Raw genomic sequence first — 23,772 nt, forward strand, 5'->3', positions numbered from 1 at the left:
GACTACTCCTCACGGTTTAGGGCCCCTAAAATGCCAGGGCAGTATAGGAACCCTACAAATGACCCCATTTTAGAAAGAAGACACCCCAAGGTATTCCGTTAGGAGTATGGTGAGTTCATAGAAGATTTTATTTTTTGTCACAAGTTAGTGGAAAATGACACTTTGTGAAAAAAACAATAAAAATCAATTTTCCGCTAACTTTTGACAAAAAATAAAATCTTCTATGAACTTACCATACTCCTAACGGAATACCTTGGGGTGTCTTCTTTCTAAAATGGGGTCATTTGTGGGGTTCCTATACTGCCCTGGCATTTTAGGGGCCCTAAACCGTGAGGAGTAGTCTGGAAATCAAATTCCGCAAAATGACCTGTGAAATCCTAAAGATACTCATTGGACTTTGGGCACTTTAGCGCAGTTAGGGTGCAAAAAAGTGCCACACATGTGGTATCGCCGTACTCGGGAGAAGTAGTACAATGTTTTTTGGGGTGTATTTTTACACATACCTATGCTGGGTGGGAGAAATAACTCTGTAAATGGACAATTGTGTGTAAAAAAATCAAAAAAGATTGTCATTTACAGAGGTATTTCTCCCACCCAGCATGGGTATGTGTAAAAATACACCCCAAAACACATTGTACTACTTCTCCCGAGTACGGCGATACCACATGTGTGGCACTTTTTTGCACCCTAACTGCGCTAAGGGGCCCAGAGTCCAATGAGTACCTTTAGGCTTTACAGGGGTGCTCAAAATTTAGCACCCCGCCCACTTGCCAGGACAGTTAACAAACCCCACAAATGACCCCATTTTGGAAAGAATACACGCTAAGGTATTCCATGAGGGCCATGGTGAGTTCATAGAAAATTTTATTTTTTGTCACAAGTTAGCGGAAAATGACATTTTGTGAAAAAAAAAAAAAAAAACACAAAACCACAATTTCTGCTAACTTGTGACAAAAAATAAAACATTCTATGAACTCACCATGCACCTCACGGAATACTTTGGGGTGTCCTCTTTCCAAAATGGCATCATTCGTGGGGTCTGTCCTGGTATTTTAGGGTCTCTGCAATCATTACATGTATGGCCAGTATTAGGAGTTTCTGCTATACTCCTTATATTGGGCATAAGGGTAATGCACTGTGGGCTGAAAGGAAAAATGAACGTCAAACAATCAATCAATGTGGATGAAAAAATATCTGCCCAAAAATTTTGAAAAAAAAAAAAAAAAAAAGAGGAGGAAGGCGTCTGCCAGGACATAGGAGCTGCCGCCCCAAAAATCCAAACCCACCAGCTCGTATGCCCTGGCAAACCTGATTTATCCATTCACACCGATCGATGTGGATGAACAAATCATTGCCAGAGTTCTTTTTTGATACAAAGTGTTTGCCAAAGCATATGAATCCCCAACACCACTCCTCGGCCCATATGCCTCGGCAAACGTATCTTTTTGACTGCGGAGGAGAAATCTCGTCCTGCAGCGCTGCATGCACCGACTTGTGTGTAAGCTGACAGACGCGCAATGTTCTGTCAGGATGCACCATCAGTGCTGCAGCTGATTGGTCGGTCTGGATAGAAAAAAAGAGAGAAGAAAAAAAGACAAAACAATACAAAAAGGAGGGGAAGGCGTCTGCCAGGACATAGGAGCTGCCACCCCAAAAATCCAAACCCACCAGCTCGTATGCCCTGGCAAACCTGATTTATCCATTCACACCGATCGATGAGGATGAACAAATCATTGCCAGAGTTCTTTTTTGATACAAAGTGTTTGCCAAAGCATATGAATCCCCAACACCACTCCTCGGCCCATATGCCTCGGCAAACGTATCTTTTTGACTGCGGAGGAGAAATCTCGTCCTGCAGCGCTGCATGCACCGACTTGTGTGTAAGCTGACAGACGCGCAACGGTCTGTCAGGATGCACCATCAGTACTGCAGCTGGTTAGTCATTCGCTCGGTCCACCTGGAAGGTTATTGGATGGAAAAAGAGAAAAAAAACCCCAAAAAACAAGCAAGCAGCAAAGCAATTACTTCATTAACATTAATAACCTTTGAACTTTTTTAATAAAAAACTTAACATTGCAAACCAAACATTAACTTCTTTGCTTACCTGTTTTTTGTTTTTTTTTAACTTACCTCCCGAGGACAAACCTCTCCTCCCCCATGGAACAATGTGCGAAGTGCAAATTGCACAGAGTTGTGGCGAAATACATTACGCAATTTGTCCCAAGTGAAAGGAGAGGTTTCTGGCAGCCCTGTGTATTAGGGTCTCTGGAAACCCGATGTTTGGTTTCACACTGCATATTGACATATCCGGTGGGTCAAGCCCGCCGCACCGTATCGTCCAAAACAGACCTTCAGGCAATACCACAAGAGTAGCATTCGGCCTAGTAATGAACTGCGTCGCCATAGACTAACATGACTTCCGCGCCGATCGATATTGCCACAGAAGCCACGCAGTAACGTAGGCATACACTAGCGTTAAGTCAAGCACTTCCGGCGTAGGGGGGGACCGCAAAGTGTGACTTTTGCTAGGCATTTTGCCCTAACGCATCGCAGCAGTGTGAAATAGCACTGAGAGACCCTTGTGTGCCTACCGCTGTGTGTGGAGTTCCCTACTCTCTAATAGTGTACCTGCTCGTGGTACCTCTCAAAACACTCCCCTAGGCATAGGCCAGGCTGGTCAGGACAGGTGGGACAATAAACAGTGGTGTCACGCCTTATTCCAGCCCTGCTGCAGACACGACAGCGTTTTCTTCGGATTCGTTGACCTGGGGTAGTCGGAATTGGATAGGCGTAATGCCTTCCATGCAGCCGGCTAGTTGCATCTTGGGGTTGGGCCACGGCACCTCCTGGATACAGGAGTTCCATCACGATCTGTTTATTAAATTGAATAAACGAGCCAGTTCTCCCAGCCTTACTGTAGAGAACAAAGCTGTTGTAAATTGCCAATTGAATGAGGTAAAAAGACACTTTTTTATACCAGCGTCTTGTTTTTCGGGCAACTAAATAGGGCGCTAACCTCTGGTCATTGAAGTCCACCCCTCCCATGTTAGTATTATACTCGTGGACGACAAGGGGTTTTTCAATGACCTTAGTTCGCCGTTGAATTTCAACTGTCGTGTCTGCGTGAATGGTGGACAGGAAGTAAACCTCCCTCTTGTCCTTCCATTTCACCGCGAGCAGGTCGTCAGCACACAAGGCGGCCCTCTGCCCCCGTTGAAGTCTGGTGGTAATGAGCCGTTGGGGGAAGCCCCGGCGACTAGGCCGCACGGTGCCACAGCATCGGATTTTTTCTATTTTTAAGTGCTGAAAGAGGGCCACACTTGTGTAATAATTGTCCACAAAAAGATGGTACCCCTTCTGGAACAAGGGTGACACCAAGTCCCACACAACCTTTCCACTGCTCCCCAGGTAGTCAGGGCATCCGACCGGCTCCAATTTTGAGTCTTTTCCCTCATAGACCCTAAAATAAGATGTATAGCCTGTGGCCCTTTCACAGAGCTTATACAGTTTCACCCCATACCGGGCGCGCTTGTTTGGGATGTACTGTTTGATGCGAAGGCGCCCGGTAAAGCGTATGAGGGACTCGTCTACGCAGATGTCCTGGTCAGGGGTATAAGCATCTGCAAATCTGGATGACAGGTGGTCTATGAGGGGTCGAATTTTGTGGAGCCGGTCAAAAGCAGGGTGGTCACTTCGATGACAGGTTTCGTTGTCATTGAAGTGCAGGAAGAGCAGGATGTTCTCAAATCGTGTCCTGGACATGGCAGCAGAGTACAGGGGAACATGATGTGCTGGGTCCGTAGACCAATAAGACCGCAACACATTCTGCTTTACTAGTCCCGTGTGAAGGAGAAGGCCCAAAAAAAATTTCATTTCGGAAACTTGGACTGGTTTCCACCGAAAAGGCTGGGCAAGGTACTTTTCCGGATTGGCGGTTATATATTGTGTGGCCTTACGGTTGGTCTCTGCCACAATTAAGTCCAAGAGATCCTGGGTGAAGAACAGATAGAAAAAGTCTAGGGCCGATCCTAGATTATCTGTCTCCACCTGGACTCCAGACTGGGCGGTGAAAGGGGGAAGTACGGGTGCGGCGGAATCAGGGGATTGCCAATTTGGGTTTGCCAGCACCTCTGGTAAATTAGGGGTAGTACGGGCCCGTCTTCTTGGTGGCTGCGACTGGGATCTTACTGCACGTGCCACCGAACCAGTTTCAACTTCCATGCTGGTGCTCGCCACTTCACCAGGGTCTACGGAAGTACTGGTGCTAGGTCCAGGAGATGTTGTGCTGCTGGTGCCTGCCCCACCATGAAATCTCAGACCAGCACGAGCACCACTTTGCTGCCCTTGAGGCTGATCCTGCGCCACCTGCGGTCCAACAACATGGGGTGTGGTACGCCTGGCTTTAGCCGGGACCTCAACCTCGTCATCACTATCGGTCAGTGAGCCACTGCTCAATTCAGGTTCAAACTCTGACCCGGAAGATTCGTCGAATGAGGCGTCCCAATCGTCCTCATCCGACTGGGCCATGTACCTGAGAACCTCATCATCGGAATACCCCTTTCTTGCCATGGTGGGCTGCTAAATTTAGGGGGTATTCCTCTGAGACTACGCAGAAAAAAGAGCACCTACCTAGCAAAAGGGAGTATTTGAGAGGTAGAAAGCTGTGCTCACTGAGTTTTGATAAAAAAAATAAATCAAAACTGAGGTTTACAGTGCCACAGCTATTGTACAGTGTTTTTTGCAGTGATCAGAAAAAAAATTCTGTCACTGCGGTGGGGCGGGCTGAACGCAAGTGCAGGCGAACGATCAGGCCTGATCGGGCAAACACTGCGTTTTTTTGTGTGGATCCTAGTGACCCTAATAGATCTGACTGCGATCAGTAATGATCACTTACAGATACTATATAGTACCAATGTTGATTAGCAACAGTGATGACGCTAATTAGTGACTGTGGTGCAGTGGGCTGAGCACTAACTGACACTTACAAAGGGGCCTAGCTAACTGGCCTAACTGCTAACACTAGTGATACTAAAAAAGTGACAGTTTTCACTGTTTTTAGATCACTTGGATAGTGACAGGGGGGTGGTGGCGAGTGGGGAATCGGAGGCAATCAGAAACAATCACAGGACAATCAAAGGCAATCACAGGGCAATCGCAGGCCAATCACAGGGCACTCAATTCCCGGGACAATCAAAGTCAATCACAGGGCAATCAAACCAATCACGACACAATCAAAGCCGATCACAGGCCAATCAAAGCAAATCACAGGCCAATCACAGGCCAATCACAGGGCAATCAAACCAATCACGACACAATCAAAGCCGATCACAGGCCAATCACAGGGCAATCACAGGGCAATCAAAGCCGATCACGGGACAATCAAAGCCGATCACGGGACAATCAAAGCCGATCACGGGACAATCAAAGACGATCACAGGCCAATCAAAGGGCAATCACAGGGCAATCACGGGACAATCAAAAAAAATCACGGGACAATCAAATACAATTACAGCACAATAAAATTGAATGTCAGCACAATGAAATTGAATGTCAGCACAATCAAATACAATTGCAGCACAATCAAATACAATGCACTGGGAAGGTGATTGGGGGGGGGGGGGCTGAGGGCGATCTAAGGGTGTGGGGGGTTGATTAGGTGCCCGCACGGGGCAGACTGGGTCCTGATCTGGTGGGTGGCAGACACAGGGGGTGACGATAGGAGATCAGTGAGGGATTACAGGGGAGAATAGATGTAAACAATGCACTGGGGAGGTTATCAGGAGGGGGGGGGGGTCTGAGGGCAATCTGAGGGTCTGGGTGGGTGATCAGGTGCCCCCAAGGGACAGTTTAGGGTCTGCGCTGATGGGTGGTGGTGACAAGGGGTGATAGACAGGTGATAGATGGGTGATAGACAGGTGATCAGTGGGTAAGACAGCTATATAGCTGTATACAGCATACAGGGGGGTGGTCTGGGAGGGGGGTCTGGGGGGGATCTGAGGGTAGGGGGGGTGATCAGGGGACCCTAGGAGGCAGTTAGGGACCTAACCTAGGGGATAGCGTCCCTAGATAGTGACAGGGAGTGATTGATGGGTTTTTAGGTGGGTGGTGGGGTGCAGATGCTGGTGTGCTGGGGTGGTCAGGGGGGTTCTGAGGGCTGGGGTGGGCGATCGGGGGGTCTGTGTGGGGCAAAGTGTGTTTTTTTTTACTCATCTGTGGGCTGCCTCCCTGTCCTCCCTGATGGTCGCACGACGAGTGACCATCAGCGGAGGAGGCAGCCAGTATAATACACTTTGTTACAATAACAAAGTGTATTATACTCCTCTGATTGGCCGGATCGCCGCATTTGAAACCCGCCGGCGCTGCTAATTGGCCGGCGGGTTTCCGTGCAGAGTGGGCGGAGCCTATTGCCGGCGGCGATCGCGTCATTGATGACGCGATCGCCGCACAGCCACCGCTGATGCCGCCCCCGCCGATGGGCGTATTGCGGTCGTTTGGGCCCGGTCTTTGCCGCCGCCCATCGGCTGGGGGCGGTCCTCAAGTGGTTAAAGAAGCACAGAATGTGGGACAGAGTGCTAAATACAAAATTGCTCTGCTCACACCACAGCACTCTTTATTAGTAGCTGTTTAAAAATACAATTAAAGAGAAATGTGTCAGTTATTTATATCTGCAGACTGCAGATATCTAGGCGTGTCACTGGATCATTGAAGAGGAGAACACAATAGAGGATGTATAAATTAACATTTCAATCCAAGAAAGTTTTGTGTATTTTTTCCAGTTCAGTAAGAGTAATCAATGTTGTTTTAGTAGTGGAAGAAAAAAAACCTCCACTTGAGAGTGGTTTCCCTAGATCTACAGTGTTATTTGTTTTTGGAAGACTAAGTAGCACTTTACATTTTGCTCCAGTGATGTCTTAAAGGATTTTCTCTTAATGCCCAGAACAATTTTTCTCTGGAAGATAATTTATAGTTTTCCCATCCTTTACTGTACAGAACACTTTTCTGCAACTGAAGATCAGATCCATTTTCCTCTTTATCACATGAGGTAGCCTTGTTTAGTTTGTGTCCCACTCACAGGGCACCTGAAGTAGATATTTCTGAGCTAAGATGACATTCGAGTGTATTTAAGGAATCTATAAGCCGCCTACCTCAAGTGCGTTTGCTTCAATGATCAATTTAACAATACTGCACGTGAATAACAAAGCATGGCTCTGCTTGTAGTCAAATTCTTTAAAAATAATTCTCCAGTCTTCACAATCATTCATCTTAAGGTCCGCTTCCACTACATTCAGATTCACAGCATTTCACCACTTTCAAGCTGCTTGCAAGCTTGCTAACGCTGACTAGCTTTATAGTGGCTTGTGGTCTAGATCGCACTTCAGTGTGAATCTGGACAGCATGGTGCAGATCAGAGGCAGCCTTAAAGCACGCAGGGCCTGGGGCGAGTGTCATATGCAGGGCCTAGAGCCATAAGTGTAGGCCATATACCATACCACCATGCTCACAGGCTTATCCACCTCTAATGCAGTATGCCTTATTATTGTTTAAAAATTTGTTAAAGGCCACTAAGCCAACCAATATAGGAACAATTACAATACATAATGTAATCAAACGGCCAATGGTTCTGCCATTCGCCGTTTGATCACATTACGTATTGCAATTATTCTAATATTGGTTTAGTGGCCTTTAACCAACTGATGGGTTCTAGGCTGGCCTGGGATGGGTGCTAGGCTGAATGGGGAGACCAAAGTTTGGATTTCTATCCAGTCATGCTCCCCAGCCAACCTAGCTCCCATCCCCAACTCCTCAACCAGCCTTGTACCCATCCCTAGCTCCTCATTCAGCTTAGAACCCATTCCTTGCTTCCCAACCAGCCTAGCACCAATTCCCAGCTCGGGGTTTGTTACTGCCCTCTTTCAAAAACAGCACAGAAAAAAAACAAGTGTTAAATAGTTTAAAGAACACCTGTAAGGAAAAAAGTGCCCTTGGGGGGTACTTACCTCGGAAAGGGGAAGCCTCTGAATCATAACGAGGCTTCCTCCATCCTCCTCGGCGAGCCTGATACTGTGTTGCTGCTGCGCACTGTAGCAGCTTTTCACTTTGGCTCCGGTGACAATAGCCGAGCACGATCAGGTCTGTTCTACTGAGCAGGTGTGAGGCGCTATTTCTGCCAAAGTCTGAGTGGGAAGCTGCTAGTGCACATGTGCACACGCCAACAAGGAGATCTTGGTGGGTCCCAGCGCTGAATTCCCTCTACTGCGCAGGATGGGGAAAGCCTCTTTAATATCCAGAGGCTTTCCCCTCCTGAGGTAAGTTCCCCCTAGGGGCACTTCTTTCCTACAGGTACACTTTAAAGGTGACCATTAATGATACAATTCCATGACAAAAAGATCATTTCCAATCACTGCAGTAATCGATCGGATGCAATCGGTCCTGCCCCATTAATAACCGAATAAGTGGTAGCAAAGTAGATCAGATTAACAGAATCAAAGTTTTTCAGATTGATCCCATCAAATTGGCTGGTGGGAATTCTGCCATTAATGGGTATGATCGATCATTTCTACCTGATTACCACGGAAACGATCGGCTGTAGAATTGTATCATTAATGAGCACGTTAAAGAGAGCCTGTAACAAAAAAAAGTTCCCCTGGGGGGTACTCACCGCAGGAGGGGGAAGCCTCAGGGTCCCCACTCCTGTAGCTGCAGGCAGTCCAGCGCTGGCTCCCCCAAAGAGTCCCGAAATCCTCCCTCGACAAGCCTGACAAGCGCTGCTTTATTTACCTCTCCTGGCTCCAGCGGGGGTGCAGTTGTGGATCTCCGCGAGGAGATAGGCGGAAATAGCCGATCTCCGTCGGGTCTGCTCTACTGCGCAGGTACACACACAAGCACACACACACACACAGATACACACACACACCTGTGTCCACTCTGCTACCTGAGACAAGTCCCACTGCTGGTGGCTGCTGCCTGGGGGGCTGAATTGGGTCAGAGCTGTCATTCGCACAGTGTAGGCAGAAATGATGGCAGATCGGTCTTCTCCTACACATTCCAGCTCACACAGAAGCAGCACATTAATCACGTTCTGGCTGTGCTGATAGCGCTGATAGCGCGTCTCTGTATTCTCCCTTCCTGGCTAGAGCCTGCAAGGATGTGTACAGCACACACTGCTAACGGGCAATACAACTTTTCAAATCCCCCTCCTAACCCAGTCCCCACCAGTCTGCGTGATATCCAAACAGCCAGGGGTTGGGGCAACACTCTCTCCTGAATGGATGAAATTGACCCAGTGGCAAGCCAATCTAGGAAGAGAGGTAGGGGTCCCCGAGTCAGCTGCTCAGCAGGGAAATTGGCCGACAAATGAGTTGCTGGTAAAAATATAATGCCGGTGTCATGTCGTTTGTGTATGATTTACCAGCTGCATGGCAACCCTATATGGCGGGCATTACATGTGGGGCCCTCTTCAAGTGGGGCGCCTGGGGCAATCGCCCAACTTGCCCCCCCCTTCCCCCAAAGGCCGCCTTTGTGCAGATTTCTGCAGCTTGCAGCCAAATGCCTTCACTGTGCATGGTGTCGCTACCGATCCAGGCTGCAGCCATGCAGCAGAACGGGAGCCGCGGCGGAATCGGAAACAGCTACGGCTCCCAGTGGAAATGGGCCCTTAACTGGTAAATGCAATGAGTAATGTTGTGTTATCCTGGATAGATAACACAGCTATTGTAATCAAAGTCCTTGAACAGCTTAATTTAAAGACTCTAAGCATTAAGATCAGACACTAGGATAAAGTGATGGACATGTCATTTTATAATATGGTATATAAGTAGATAGACAAAGTTGTAGGAACTCCAAAAGAAAAAAAATGCTAAAAGGAGTAAAGGTGTTGGCCTTCCCCATAATGATGACATAATGATGGCTTATTAGGCCACATAACTTTATTGAGTAGAAGTAATTTGATTGCATCTTCTATACCATATTTTCGTGGCCTTAAAAAACAGGGTCCTCACTGGAGGTAAGCCAATATCATTACTCACATTTTAATTTTTTAATTATTTTATGATTTTTGTGTGGGGGGTTTTATGAGCTATGGGGGATGGTTAGATTTTTATGATTACATCTTTTCCATAATTAAGCTTTTTGGAGTTCAACCTTCCCTTACAGATACTCAAAGGGCTCTCAGCCAGCCAAGTGGGGTTGGGTTAATGTAATCTATTTTGCTTTATCATTGGTTGCATATTGGTAACTCTGATTTGTGAATATTTTGATTATTTTTGCGTTATAGCATGGTCTTTTTTGTTTTTCTTTGAGGCTCCTCATTCACCAGTTGCACTTTGGAGTAAATAGGTATGGGATCTTGTAAAAGACAATTTTACCAATTTACATGAGTGGGGGTGGCTATGTCATCATACCTTTCTAAAGGAATAGACCAGATAACACCATAAGCTTTTTAATGCCAGTACCTCCACCACTTACTGGGACTGGAGGTTGGAAAGAGCCCCTTTTTCTTAACGTTGGAACAAGCGTGCTTTGCAAAAGGAGGGACTTTTTTTTCCCCACTTTTGCATGACATCTCCCAACCTTAAAAACTGTGTCAACTGATATAGGTCAGGAATCAGAGGCCTATTCTGCTCCTTGATGGTCCAATTAGGATAGAGTAGGCAACAAGTTTTGATGAGATGTGGCGCAGCTTGCTGCTATTTAAAGAAAAACAACAACAAAAAGTACAGAAAGGATTTTCAGGGATGTTTTATAAACATTTTCTGCTATAAAAAAATGTCAGAAGAAATGTTTACAAGACATCTCTGCCTGTTTTTATAAACAGAAATAGCAGCATATTAGCTGGCGATCATCGCAGCAATCGTTGAGCGCAACCTTTCCATGGCTAGAAACATAATGAATTCCCTATCTACCTCCACGGCTACTCACTGCCTGATATGGTTTAGTAAATTTATGCTCGGGACTTTTTCCAGACATAGATTTACACGAGCTCTGTAATACACAGCCCATGGCTCATGTACATAAACATGTGTTGGTCAAGTGTTAGTTGGCTGGTTCCTAAGGAAGATGTCTCAAATCTACTTTTGCAATAAATGCAAAATACAAAATGTGCTAAGTAAAAAATATTCGACCATGCTTGTGCCTTTATTCATTTCAGATCCAGTCATTATAATTGCATTTATATTTTTTAACATACTTTTAAAAATTATTTTTAAAATAAGTAATTAGAAAATATTACCTATAAGTTTTTCATATGTATAATGTTCACCTAGCAGATACCGTAAATGTTAATTCAATAATATTGCAGTAACCTGTGGTGCCCTTTGGACATACAGTATTAGTGCAGAGTCCAACAGCCTAATAGACATCTGACTTATTAACACTACTGCGGAAACCCTATGTGAGGGTCCCTCTGAACCCCGTTTACCAGCTCCCATAGCTATCCGCACTGGGTGAGTGGGGGTGGCAAAGCCTCCTCGTCAAAAAGATCTGAGGCCAATACTGTTGGGCATGGAGCTCTTTGGCCACCACCTCAATGAAGGGTGAGTATATATGGTGGTATACAATTGTATAAATAATAGAATGATTACAAAGGAGCCCAGTCCTGGCAAATAAAGAGAACCCTGTCTTGATGAACCACTTCACTGAAAACGCTTCTGTTGATTGCAGTGTGGAACATTTCCATGTTGGTTGCAGTGTTCCATCTTGTGGGAAGAGATGCTAAGAAAATAACATCCTCTTGAAACTTTCAAACACTGTATCAGTGACTGCTCTGTCTTTATTAAATGCTAGATTGGGTGATGCTGGCCTATGTTAGTTGTGGCAAAAAGTTCAAATAAGCCCCACTCTGTAGGTCAGTCATAACAGCTCACAGCTTAGCTTGACTATATAGCTGATGGTGCAGTAGTTAAGTGGAAAAGACTGCAATGAATGTATGCTTCTCCCAGCATCTCTTTGAGCAAGACAAAAGACAACAGACAGAAGAGAAAGCTTTAATAAGGCAACAGACCAAGATGGAGGTTCTTGAGAAAAACTCCAAAGACTTCTAGCAACATCCAAAATAATAAAAATATCATAACAACTGTTTTTTATTTATTTATTTATTCTTTTTAACTTTTACATCTATGACAATCTTGTAATGGATTTTAGAAATATTTCTGTACTGATTATCTGGCATATGGGTGCTCATCTTATTAGTCCATTATTAGAGTGGTTGGATAGCACCATAAATCCTCATCACTCATTACCTGGTACCCCTCTCTGTGAGGCTTTGTCTGCAGAGCTGCATCATGAGTGGACTCAATGCTTTGTGTGGCGGTAGGCATTCCGTCCTACTGCTGATGGTCAAATAAGAAGAGTTGAAGGAGACCTCCACCCTCATGTGTCTCTACTTGCTTATTACTAGCTCTTGTACATGGAAAGGGGGAAGGGGGAGCCCAGAAAGCTATCTGGAGACCTCCACATTGCTTGTTGTTTTTTGTTTACACAGTAAATAGAAAAGCAAACAATATCATTTTAAAACACTATTATGCCTGGTACACACGATGATTTACTGCCAGATCGATTGTTACCAACATGTCCGTTCTGATTTCCGATTGATTTCCGTTCGCTTTTTGTCAGAATTTTATTATATATTTTCATGGTAAATATATACCTACAACTAACTTGATAATTTATATTAGTCTCCAATTAAGCAAATTATCCTTACCTAGCCCTTGTTCAAAAACTAACTGTGAACAAAAACACTTTGTTTAAAGTGTGGGTGTAACGATTGGGGTCAGCAAATACAGAGTTCAGATTATTTTTGTGATCTGCAGTATCACCAAACAATGCAGATACTATATCTGATTATATGGTGATCTGCAGAATCACCAATAATCCAAATATAGCAACACTAAGGAATTAACGTGACCTTAGTCACACTTTATTGCACTGAGTGTAGTGATTGGTGCAAACAGTAAGTACTGATAGGTTTAGCAACACCTCACCAGAGGAGCTGGTGGGTACTAACAGTACAGAGCCCCTCACCAGAGACAAGGGCTCCCTGGTGAGAGTAGAGAGGTCAGACTAATCGATTCGGCAACAGACAGGTAGATAAGGTACAAATACAGAAGGCAGAGGCAGAACGATATTCAGGCAGAGTCGGCAGCAAGATCAGATGGGCAAAGGTACAGAATCAGAAGACTGAGGCAGAACGATATTCAGGCAGAGTCGGCAACAAGATCAGATGGGCAAAGGTACAGAATCAGTGAGAGTAAGAATAGTCAGAACCAGCCAGAGTCATACACAGATAATAAAAAGTATAATGAACAATCCTATCACTGTGTGAAATCCCCGGTTTCCTCCCGGATCAAAGCACACCGGATCTGTCTAAGGTCTGAGTAGTAACACTAAGTGATCGGAACAGCAGACAAGGTCTAACTGAATCCTCCGGGCTTAAGAGCCCGAGGAGACCCTGAGGCACGCCCCCCCCTGCGCCCGGCCAATCAGCGGCGGCGGGCGCATGACGTGACATCAACCGACCCGCAGGTCAGCTGAGACGTCTCTTCGCGCACGTGTCAATGCGACCCTATGAGCGGCAGACAAACCCGTCCTCGGCGTGCTAGACGCCCGAGACAGGGAGATGGAGGCAGCTGCAGTGACGGTGCTGTTCGCCGCAGCTGCCCCACTATTTGTTACAGTGGGCAGAAGGTGGTGTCACGGGTAATCTTTAGTTTCTAATACAGAGATGGTGAGAGAGTTTGTGGTGCACAGAGGTAGAATGTCACTATAGTATAAATTTAGCTCAGACATCATTCCCGAAATTGATAATTTGGGGTCGTATATGTAGATGGACAAGGTGGACAACACTTGATGTAGGAAATGACAGTATCAATTATTATCTGCATCATTATTATTATATTTAATATTTTTGCATTTGGTAAATATAACCAACAGACTTGAAAAGACTAAGGAAAAGAATAAAATGAAATCAGTGTATTTCCGTTTACTATTTACAATATCCAGCTACGTCTGTTTTTCTTATAATTTCCCCCAAAGCAATAACAGTGTACAGACTGCTGCTAGCAGGTTGCTAGCAATTTGCTGATGATGTAGATGGCAGGGTAGAAGCTGGTGAGTCCTGTTAGTGCTATCATTACACACAACATGCTCTGTGCTGCTGTGATGTCACCGCAGGCTGTACTACACTTGTTAGTTTGCATTGTGAAAATGGTACACAGCTACAAAACTGCCAGAATACATAGATGTCCTTCAAAATGTGTTTCTGCAGTGAGAATAACACATAGAATAAAGATGCATTGCTTAGGTGATTCTCAGCTGTGTTCTAAATATTACTGAAAATAGGATTAACCCTTGTAATTCATTGTATTTTTTGTTGTTGTTGCTGTTGCTGTTTTTTCACAGGTCAGTCTGTGAATGTGAGGGACTGTGCAAAAAGTCTGGTGACTTTCCACTGAAACCTGAAATGCCTGACTATAAACAGAAAAATCTGTGTTTAAAAACCATGACACTCTGTTTAAAAAAGGAGAATGTTTGGGCACAGGTCTTGGAAAACCGCCAACTGTGTCAAGACTGCACAGAGTCAAGTATTTCAAGAGCTGAAGGATAATAGGGAGGAAGTCAGCAATGGCAATGGATGTGTGGGAAGTGTCAGGAAAGGTCAAACAGAGGAAGCGGACTAAGATGGGTCCAAGGGAATTTCGTTTACTCTGCTGATCGTAAAGCTGCACTTTTATGGAATAAAGAAAAATATATCCAGTGCATTTACATACTGTTATATGCCCTTTCACTTTTTGGTAGGCTGCAGCCTCATGCAAAACTAATTCCCCCGCTCCTGATCAAACAACACTAAAGTGTTCACCGTTTACCACTCAAACCACTTAGACCACTTGAAATCTATTTCTGGTGCACCTCACTCATCAAAGTTGAAATGTTCCTTTAAATTGTTTAACGTGTCCCTGTGATAGACTATTGAACGTGATTTAGAAACACAACACCTGTCTTTATATGGTACACCTGTGGGCAATATCATGTATAACGGCAAACGCCAAGCATGAGGTCAATGAATTGCTTGCAGAGTTGATTACTGGATTATGTTGAAGCACAAGCTGCAGAAAAAAAGTTTCCCCAAAAAAAAGAGAGTTTGATAAATGTGTTGCAGGCTTTTCTTCATCATGCAGTTGCCAAAAAGGTGGTGGAAACATGGAGAATAAGTGCAGGAAGTTTTCCAAAAAAACAAAAAAAAAAGTAGTCAACCAGTATTTAGTAATTTCCCCCAACAGCACATTCTACTCCAAACCAATTTCCTGTACATGCCCACTGATTTTCTCAGCACATTGTTCTCTGTACAGGGAAGAGCCTCTTATCTGTTCCTGGATCCCTCACCTCTCCCATGCATCTAAAATAGAGCCGCCTTTCCTGATCAATGCTTGATTGAAACAATGATTGAACATCAATCAAGAAAGCCTTCATTTTTATTCTTTTTAGATTTGGAATTGTATCAACTCTAAATTATAATCTATTAAAATGTATAAAAGTATATGGTGGCCTCTAACAACCCTTTCCCATTGTTGCGGGCATAGTTCTCCCTTTCCCAGTGTTGCGGGCATAGTTCTCCAGTGGTTCTAAAGTTATATAAGAGAGAACAGAGGCGCCTCTGTTCTCTCTTATATAATATTGTATCCACCCTTGGTGGAGGGTTGCGACCCTTTCTACTATCTACAGAGAGCGACTTCTTATTCCTGAGTGGGGTCAGGATAATCTCCCCACCTGCCTTTACAGTGGTTGCCTATTGGTGACCCATGTTTGTGAGTATAACAACTATTACTCTTTGTCATTACCCCTTTTGTCAATACATACTACACTATTGGGGCTCTTGGTGTTCCTCTGTTTATCTCGTTAGTGGTTCTAAAGGTTCATACACACCTACCAACTATCTGTCCAACTATCTACCAAACATGTCTGTTAAGCCCCATACAACTTTTGTTGTGAAACAAGTTGAAACAACTAAAACAAGTCTTTTGCTGTTGTTCAAACAGCTGATAAAACTGATAAGAAGTCGATCCAACTGTTGGATTGACTTCTTATCAGACTTATCAGCTTTTTGAACAATAGCAAAATACTTTTTTTTTAGTTGTTTCAACTTGTTTCACACCAAAAGGGGTTTGACAATTGTGCTGCATAAAAGACCACTGTTGAGCCTGTGAATGGGGCTTAACAGACCAGTTTGGCAGATATTTGGATGTTAGTTGGTAGGTGTGTATGAACCTTAATCCTTCTTGAGTGGCAGAACTCAAAAAGTGTCTATGGGGTCCTTCCTGTCTACCTCTGTACCATTGTTCTCCCTTTCCCAGTGTTGCGGGCATAAATCTCCGGTGGTTCCAATCCTTCTTGATTGGCAGAATCCAAAAAGTGCCTAGGGGGCTCTTCCTGTCCACCTCTGTACCACTTAAGTATGGGGTGCCCCAGGGCTCAATCCTTTCTCCCCTGCTTTTCACAATTTACATGTTACAGCTTGGAAAACTAATCCAAATACACTGCTTGACATACCACTGCTATGCTGACGACACCCGACTATATCTTTCCTTCAAGCCTGGTGTGACAGACCCAACTCCAACAATAAACGCCTGTTGAGCCAAACTACAGCAATGGAGGAGTGACAACTGGCTGAGACTAAATGCAGATAAAACTGAAGTCTTCCTGATTGGAGGGCAGCAAATGACAACAAAACAACTTCACAAGCAGTCTTCATCACTGGAAATAGTAGGCACAGATCTACACAGCTCTGAGGAGAATCTATAGGCTTTCCTGTACCAAAACTCACACTATCCTGGGAGTTCTAATTGATGGGGATTTAAACTTCAGAACCCACATCTCTGCTTTGGTGAAATCATCCTATTTTCACCTGAAGGACATCGCAAAAATCAAGCACCTCATTCCCACCAGAAGATCTGCCAACCTCAGTCCATGCCTTCATTACATCCCAACTTGGACTATTGCAATGCTCTCTACACTGGCCTTCCAAAAAAAGGACTTGTACCGCCTACAGCTGATACAGAATACTGCTGCCAGACTATTAACTAACCAACCCCATCACTGCCATATAACACTAGTCCTGCACTCTTTTCACTGGCTACCTATAAAATGGAGGATTCTATTCAAGATCAGCCTACTGGCATTTAAATCACTACATAATCTGGGCCCTGGATACATGAAAGAAATGTTGCAGCTGCATAGCAATCCCTGCAATCTGAGATCCACAGGTTCTAATAATCTAGTCATACCCAGAGTTTACCTAAAAACTTTTTGTCCCAGAGCCTTCTGTCATGCTGCTCCTACGTTATGGAACTCCTTACCTCAGCAGATCAGGACAGTGCACACACACACACATGGAGTAGTACACAGCAAATTATTTGTATTGCCTGATCTGGCGCAGGGTCTTCTCCCACTTTCACTATCCACTACCCTGCTCCTAATTGGGTCCTCCCACATAATAATATTTTTGGGGAGGAGACCATTGCTCAGCTGATAAGGTTTTTTTTAATTGATAGCAATTTACATTTATTAAAATAGGCTTTAAAAGTGTCTGACGTTTGGGAACCCCCCCCCCCCCAAAAAAAAAACTGTGTTTGGGTTGCTGGTAATGTTGAGTTTTAGGCTAGTTTCACACTTGGTGCAGTGCAATTTGCATACGGCAAAAGAGCCTACTGTAGAACATCGCCCCACACCATTGCATGCAGATAGCGCCAACAGGGAAATCTGCATGTCCCTGCCCTCTGAAAGTGTGCGCAAGTGGCGTCAGACATTGCTTGCACCTAACCCCTCAGTCACACTGCCAGGCAGGAAGTGCGTCACATGACTTCACCGGAATACACATGCCCCGCACCTCTACCGCAACAATCTATAAAGATTGCTATGGTACCATTGGCTCCAATGCAATCGTATGCTGTGCGGTATCTCTCATAACGTTCGGCAACGTGCTGCAGAAACTGTGTTGATGGCAGCACTCCATCGCATTGCGTCATACAGCAGGTACTGTGGCTTATCTCTAAGAGGTTAATGGCCACTGTGACAGAGAAGGAGAGGGGGAGAGTACCACAATGCAACGCCTTAAGGTAGCCATACACTGGTTGATTTGGCATTAGATCGACCAGCTGAAAGATCCCTATCTGATCGAATCTGATCAGAGAGGGATCGTATGGCTGCCTTTACTGCAAACAGATTGTTAATCGGTTTCAGCCTGAAACCGATCACAATCTGTTGAGCTGCTCCTGCTGCCTGTCCCCCCCCCCCCTATACATTACCTGAAGCTGGCTCCGGGTCCTCTTCTCCGCGCTGCACCCCGCACCGCATCCCAGCATACACTGTGTCACTCCGTGACCAGGAAGTTCAAATAGAGCGCCCTCTATTTGAACTTCCTGGTCACTGCAGTGACACAGGAAGTTAATGTACGCTGGGATGGAAGCAGGAACAGAGTGGAGAAGGCGCGGAGAAGATGCCCGGGAGCCAGCGTCAGGTAATGTATACCTGATCGGATTGGCAGCCGCTAGCGACGCGCTCCCTACCCGCGGGCGATCGATGGTATTTTTCCGCACGGCACGACCGATCCGATTTCGGGAGGAAATCGGATCGGCAGGTGCGTTTAGCGCGAACGATTGGCAGCAGATTCGATCCCAGTGATCGAATCTGCTGTCGAAACGGCCGCAAATCGGGCCAGTGTATGACCAGCTTTAATGTAAAAGGGTTTTTATTGTGTGTTTGTTTGTTTATGTTGACATATAGAGCAAACATATGGTGTCAGTTGTGAGTCTGAAAAGTAACCCTTAGAGAATAGAGATTCTGTAACAGCGTGCCTAGCATTAAAGAGACACTGAAGCGGAAAAAAAATTATGATATTATGATTTGTATGTGTAGTACAGCTAAGAAATAAAACATTAAGATCAGATACATCAGTCTAATTGTTTCCAGTACAGGAAGAGTTAAGAAACTCCAGTTGTTATCTCTATGCAAACAAGCCGTTAAGCTCTACGACTTTCAAAGTCGTGTAGAGGGCTGTTATCTGACTTTTATTATCTCAACTGTTGTTTAACTATTTACTTTTTCTCTGCCAGAGGAGAGGTCATTAGCTCACAGACTGCTCTGAAAGAATCATTTTGAATGCTGAATGTTGTGTAATCTGCACATATTATAGAATTATGCAATGTTAGAAAAAACACTATATACCTGAAAATAAAAATATGAGAATATTTTCTTTGCTGCTAATCTTCTAGTGATTATTCATAGTACACAACCAATTCACTATATCATATTTTTTTTTCGTTTCAGTGTCTCTTTAAGTGATTCCACAACGTTAAAAATGGGAGGATTTGCATTCCACCAAGTGACATTAAATGGCCCTTCCTCACAGCTGTGTACATTTTCCCATTTCTTAAATAGCAACACACACATCATTTGTGTAGTGGAGGGGAGGACCTGGACACCAAAGTGCGCCCCTCCATCCCTCCCACCCCAGCCATCACACACTGATTGCTATTAGACTAAGAGGTGCCCCAGGGCCCCCAACACCCTAATCTCTAGTTATCTGACTTGCATTTACTGCCATGTATCCCCTTTTTGTTATTTTTCTCTGCTACAAACACAATAGAGGAATGACAGCTGAGTGAGTTGTGTGCCCCTTCCTACACTGCGCCCTGAGGCCAGAGCCTCTCTCGCCTCTGCCCGGCCCTGGTGGAGGGTCCATGACATTTTATTTCATTTGGTGTAGTTGACCTACAGTAGGCTGAAACCATCAGAGCTCTTATCCTCCCTCAGTTACTTTAGTGGTGTTCAGATTCAAGGCCTTCTGTATCCAGATACCTGTTTGGCAAAACTACCTTCAAAATGAAGAAAGGCATGTCTGAGAAATTTGTAGAGATGTAGCGAACTGTTTGCCGGCGAACGGTTCCAGGCGAATTTTGGGGGTTCGCGCTCGCCTGCACCAGGCGAACTTTTGCGAAAGTTCGATTCGCCCCATAATGCTCTATTGAGCAAAACTTTGACCCTCTACATCACAGTCAGCAGTCACATTATTACCAAACACACTGCTCTCACTGCTGGAGGCCCGTCCCCCTCCCTCCTCCAAGCAAGGTCCTTATGCCATTTCACTCACTTGTCGGCCTACACTAATTAGTTAAGGGACAGCTGCTTCCCTCCACCTCCCACCTCCCTCTTCCCTCCTCCCATCTCCCTCCTCCCACCTCCCTCCTCCCATAAATGGTAAATGCTAGGCCAGCTTCAGTTAGTACTGTTGTGGTACAGCGGTTAGGGTGCTTGCCCACCACACAGTGAGACCCGGGTTCAAATCCCAGCCAATGTGAGTTGGCTTTTATGCTACAAATCCTTAAAGGGAACCTAAACGGAGAAGGATATGGATTTTTCCTTTTAAAATAATACCAGTTGCCTGAATCGCCTGCTGATCCTGTGTCTCTAATACTTTTAGCCACAGCCCCTGAACAAGCATGCAGATCAGGTGCTCTGACTGAAGTCAGACTGGATTAGCTGCATGCTTGTTTCAGGGTGTGATTCAGCCACTATTGCAGTCAGAGAGATCAGCTGGACTGCCAGGCAACTGGTATTGTTTACAGGAAACATCCATATCACTCTCAGTTAAGGTTCCCTTTAAGCAACCTAATGTTTCTATTGCATTGAGCATAAATAGTAAATGCTAGGCCAGCTTCAGTTAGTACTGTTGTGGTACAGCGGTTAGGGTGCTTGCCCACCACACAGTTAGACCTGGGTTCAATTCCCAGCTATGGTATGTAAACTGGTTTTTGAAATAGTATAATTCACTGGCAGATGAGACCCTCCTCCCTCCGGTAGGAGGGAGGAGGGAATAGGTAGGAGGGTGGAGGGTGGAGGGTGGACCTCCAGGTATTAGAGCCCTTGAAACATGTTTTCTATCATTTTTCCAGCCAATAGAATTTTTTCAAATTTTCAAAGTTCGCCTCCCTATTGAAGTCTATTGCGGTTCGCGAACTTTTTTGCGAACCGAACCTTTCGCGGAGGTTTGCGAACAGGGTTCGCGAACCGAAAATCGGAGGTTCGCGACATCTCTAGAAATTTTATGGTGTACTTCCTCTTCTTAGTAGCAAAGACTTGGACCATAACCTTGCCTTACCATGGCATGGTGACATCTGTGCATCTTAGTTCATAGACTGTACCATTCTTTTTTATAACTGTATACTCAAAATCCCATGCTCTCCACTGCAGGAATTATTGAATGTCACATTACGTACATATGATGTGGAAGAGCTGTAGAGATTATGTTTCCATCAAACGATGTACACATCAGATCTTACATAGACAGCATCAGTAAATGTACAAGGGCAAGGTTCTCTCCTTTTTGATTCTTTGTGTTTTTCTTTGCTGTTTGTTTTGACAGATTGCATTGCTCAATTTGTTATTTATTATTTATTTTTTTAGAAACTAATGTCCATATTACACACCAAATGGTTGATTCTTACTTTGTAAAGGACCATGGTACTATATTTATTTATTTAAGTATTTATATAATGCCGACATATTACGCAGCGCCGAACAGAGTATATATTGTCTTGTCACCAATTGCCCCTCAGAGGAGCTCACAATCTAATCCCTACCATAGTCATATATCTATATCATGTAGTGCCTGTATCATAGTCTAGGGCCAATTTAGATGGAAGCCAATTAAATTATCTATATGTTGTTGTTTTTTTAGATGTGGGAGGAAACCGGAGTGCCCGGGGGAAACCCACTCAGACACATGGAGAACATACAAGCTCCTTACAGGTGTTGACCTGGCCGAGGTTTAAACCGTAGACCCAGCGTTGCAAGGCGAGAGCGCTGACCACTACACCACCGTAATAAACACAGGCTTGAAGAGGTTCTCTGCCATAAAAGACTGTTTAAGTGGAGGTCCCTCAGGTGACCAAAGACTATGAAAACGAACACTATGCACCTCCTCTGCCCAAGCCAACAAATGTAAAATCCTGTGTATAAAAAATAACTTTTAGAAAAGATAGTGGCCAGGCTGGGATTCAAACCGCAGACCCAGCGCAACAAGGCGAGAGCGCTAACCACTATGCCACCGTCAGAAACCTGGAAAATATAACAGAAGCTGGCAGCCCAGATGAATTTCTCACGTCACACAAAAGAACAAATGATTCAAAATATGGCAAACTGCCATGTAAAGTACTTTGGCCACCTCTGACGATCTAGCTGTTATAGCTAATGTTGCTATTAGATCATGCTATGCAGATTATAGATTTGTATGGAGTACTGTTTAGAACCTGCATAGCATTACATGAGGTTTAGTGAACAGTGATTACATCTTAAGCATCTGCTATTCTGAAAAAAAAAATATAACGCAATTAAAGAAAGTACAGCATAAAGCAGGTTTATGAAAACAGGTTTTGCCACTTTTAGTTTGTATTACTTTACCATCGATGTGACATCGTACTGGAATAAAACGTTTTGCAAAGATGGATGGCCATTTTTAAATAATGTGACTTGGCAGACACTATTGTATCATAAAACAGAAATTACTGCAAATTGTTTTCATCTTTGTTATATCTGAAGGTGAATAAACATGTAAGGTGGACAAAGGAATAGGATATAAGATTGAGGTGGGTAGAAAGAGCAGAGACAGCTGTCACCGACCTACTAATCTGACAGATGACAGGCCCAGAGGCATATTGAGATCTGCCAGTGTAACAGCCTGCAGTGTCTGCCAATAAGCCAAATGTAGTAACTGGAAAAAAAATGTCTTCAGAAGCTTAGCATCTGGGTCCTGCAGTGGATAGCCTTGCATCACCTAAAATCTGTCCTTAGAATGAACTGTAACCTTAAACAAGACATTGTAGGCATACAAATTATTCTGAACAGCGCGCAGCTGCATCGTTCGCATGGCGTTTCCAAATAGGTCTACCGCAGCTGAGATCCTGCAGATGTACATGTAAAGCATAGACTTTCCGCTAATAGAAAATAATACAGCCTAACAATATAGTCATAAACATGCAGTATTTATTTGAAATAACTTAGCAGAACACACTGAAACTTGTCTAGCTCACTGCGGTTACCCTGTGTGCGCTACAGAAATGACATGTCACTGTGTGAGTTTTGATCGTAGATAACTATCGCCGCAAGGAAATTAATATAATATAGCAATAAGCACAAATAACATTAGATGGGAAATACTGGCGCTGGGCTCACTTGGTTGGAGCTGATTTGTTTTTCTCCTGTATCTCTAGCTAGACTGCAGCCGCAGAGACAATATATATGTCACATTTACAAACACCCACACAGATACTCCAGCTGTCCTCTCTGCAGCTTATCACTGTTACAACTCTGACTGTATGGAGGGGAGCAGGAGACACTGTGCAGCACATTTTCTTTGTCTTGCAGACCCTTCATTTTTAGCTGCTGCTGTTTTCTTTCTTTTTTTTTTTATTCAGCCTCAGAGCTGCTTTTGTTCAGCCTAGTAGTATGTCAAGCGCAGCAATTGAACCCATCTCATGTTATAAAGGTTATGTGTGGTGGCGAGTGGGGGGCCATACAAACATGTCTTTTGCTGTGCAGAATGAATTTCACAACCACAGTATGACTATAATTAGCTGTTTTGATTTATACCAATATTTATGATGCCGCTAGATGTTTTTTTTTTTTTTATATATGTCTAATAAGTTGATATTAAAAGGAACCTGAGGTGAGAGACATTAGGAGGCTGCCATATTTGTCCTTTTAACCACTTCAGCCTTCTGTGTTGTT

The 23,772-nt window shown here is 44.4% G+C and overlaps 1 long non-coding RNA gene across 1 annotated transcript in view; it reads left to right on the forward strand.

Moving 5' to 3' along the window:
* Window positions 1-22,488, forward strand: part of LOC137544169 (uncharacterized) — a 32,149-nt gene extending 9,661 nt beyond the window's left edge. Inside the window, exon 2 of the long non-coding RNA XR_011025756.1 lies at window positions 21,725-22,488. This is a non-coding gene — a long non-coding RNA (uncharacterized lncRNA). The remainder of the gene's footprint in view (window positions 1-21,724) is intronic.
* The last annotated feature ends 1,284 nt before the right edge of the window (window positions 22,489-23,772 follow it).

The sequence above is a fragment of the Hyperolius riggenbachi genome, chromosome 2 (genome assembly GCF_040937935.1).
Source record: "Hyperolius riggenbachi isolate aHypRig1 chromosome 2, aHypRig1.pri, whole genome shotgun sequence".
Classification (NCBI taxonomy): Eukaryota; Metazoa; Chordata; class Amphibia; order Anura; family Hyperoliidae; genus Hyperolius; species Hyperolius riggenbachi.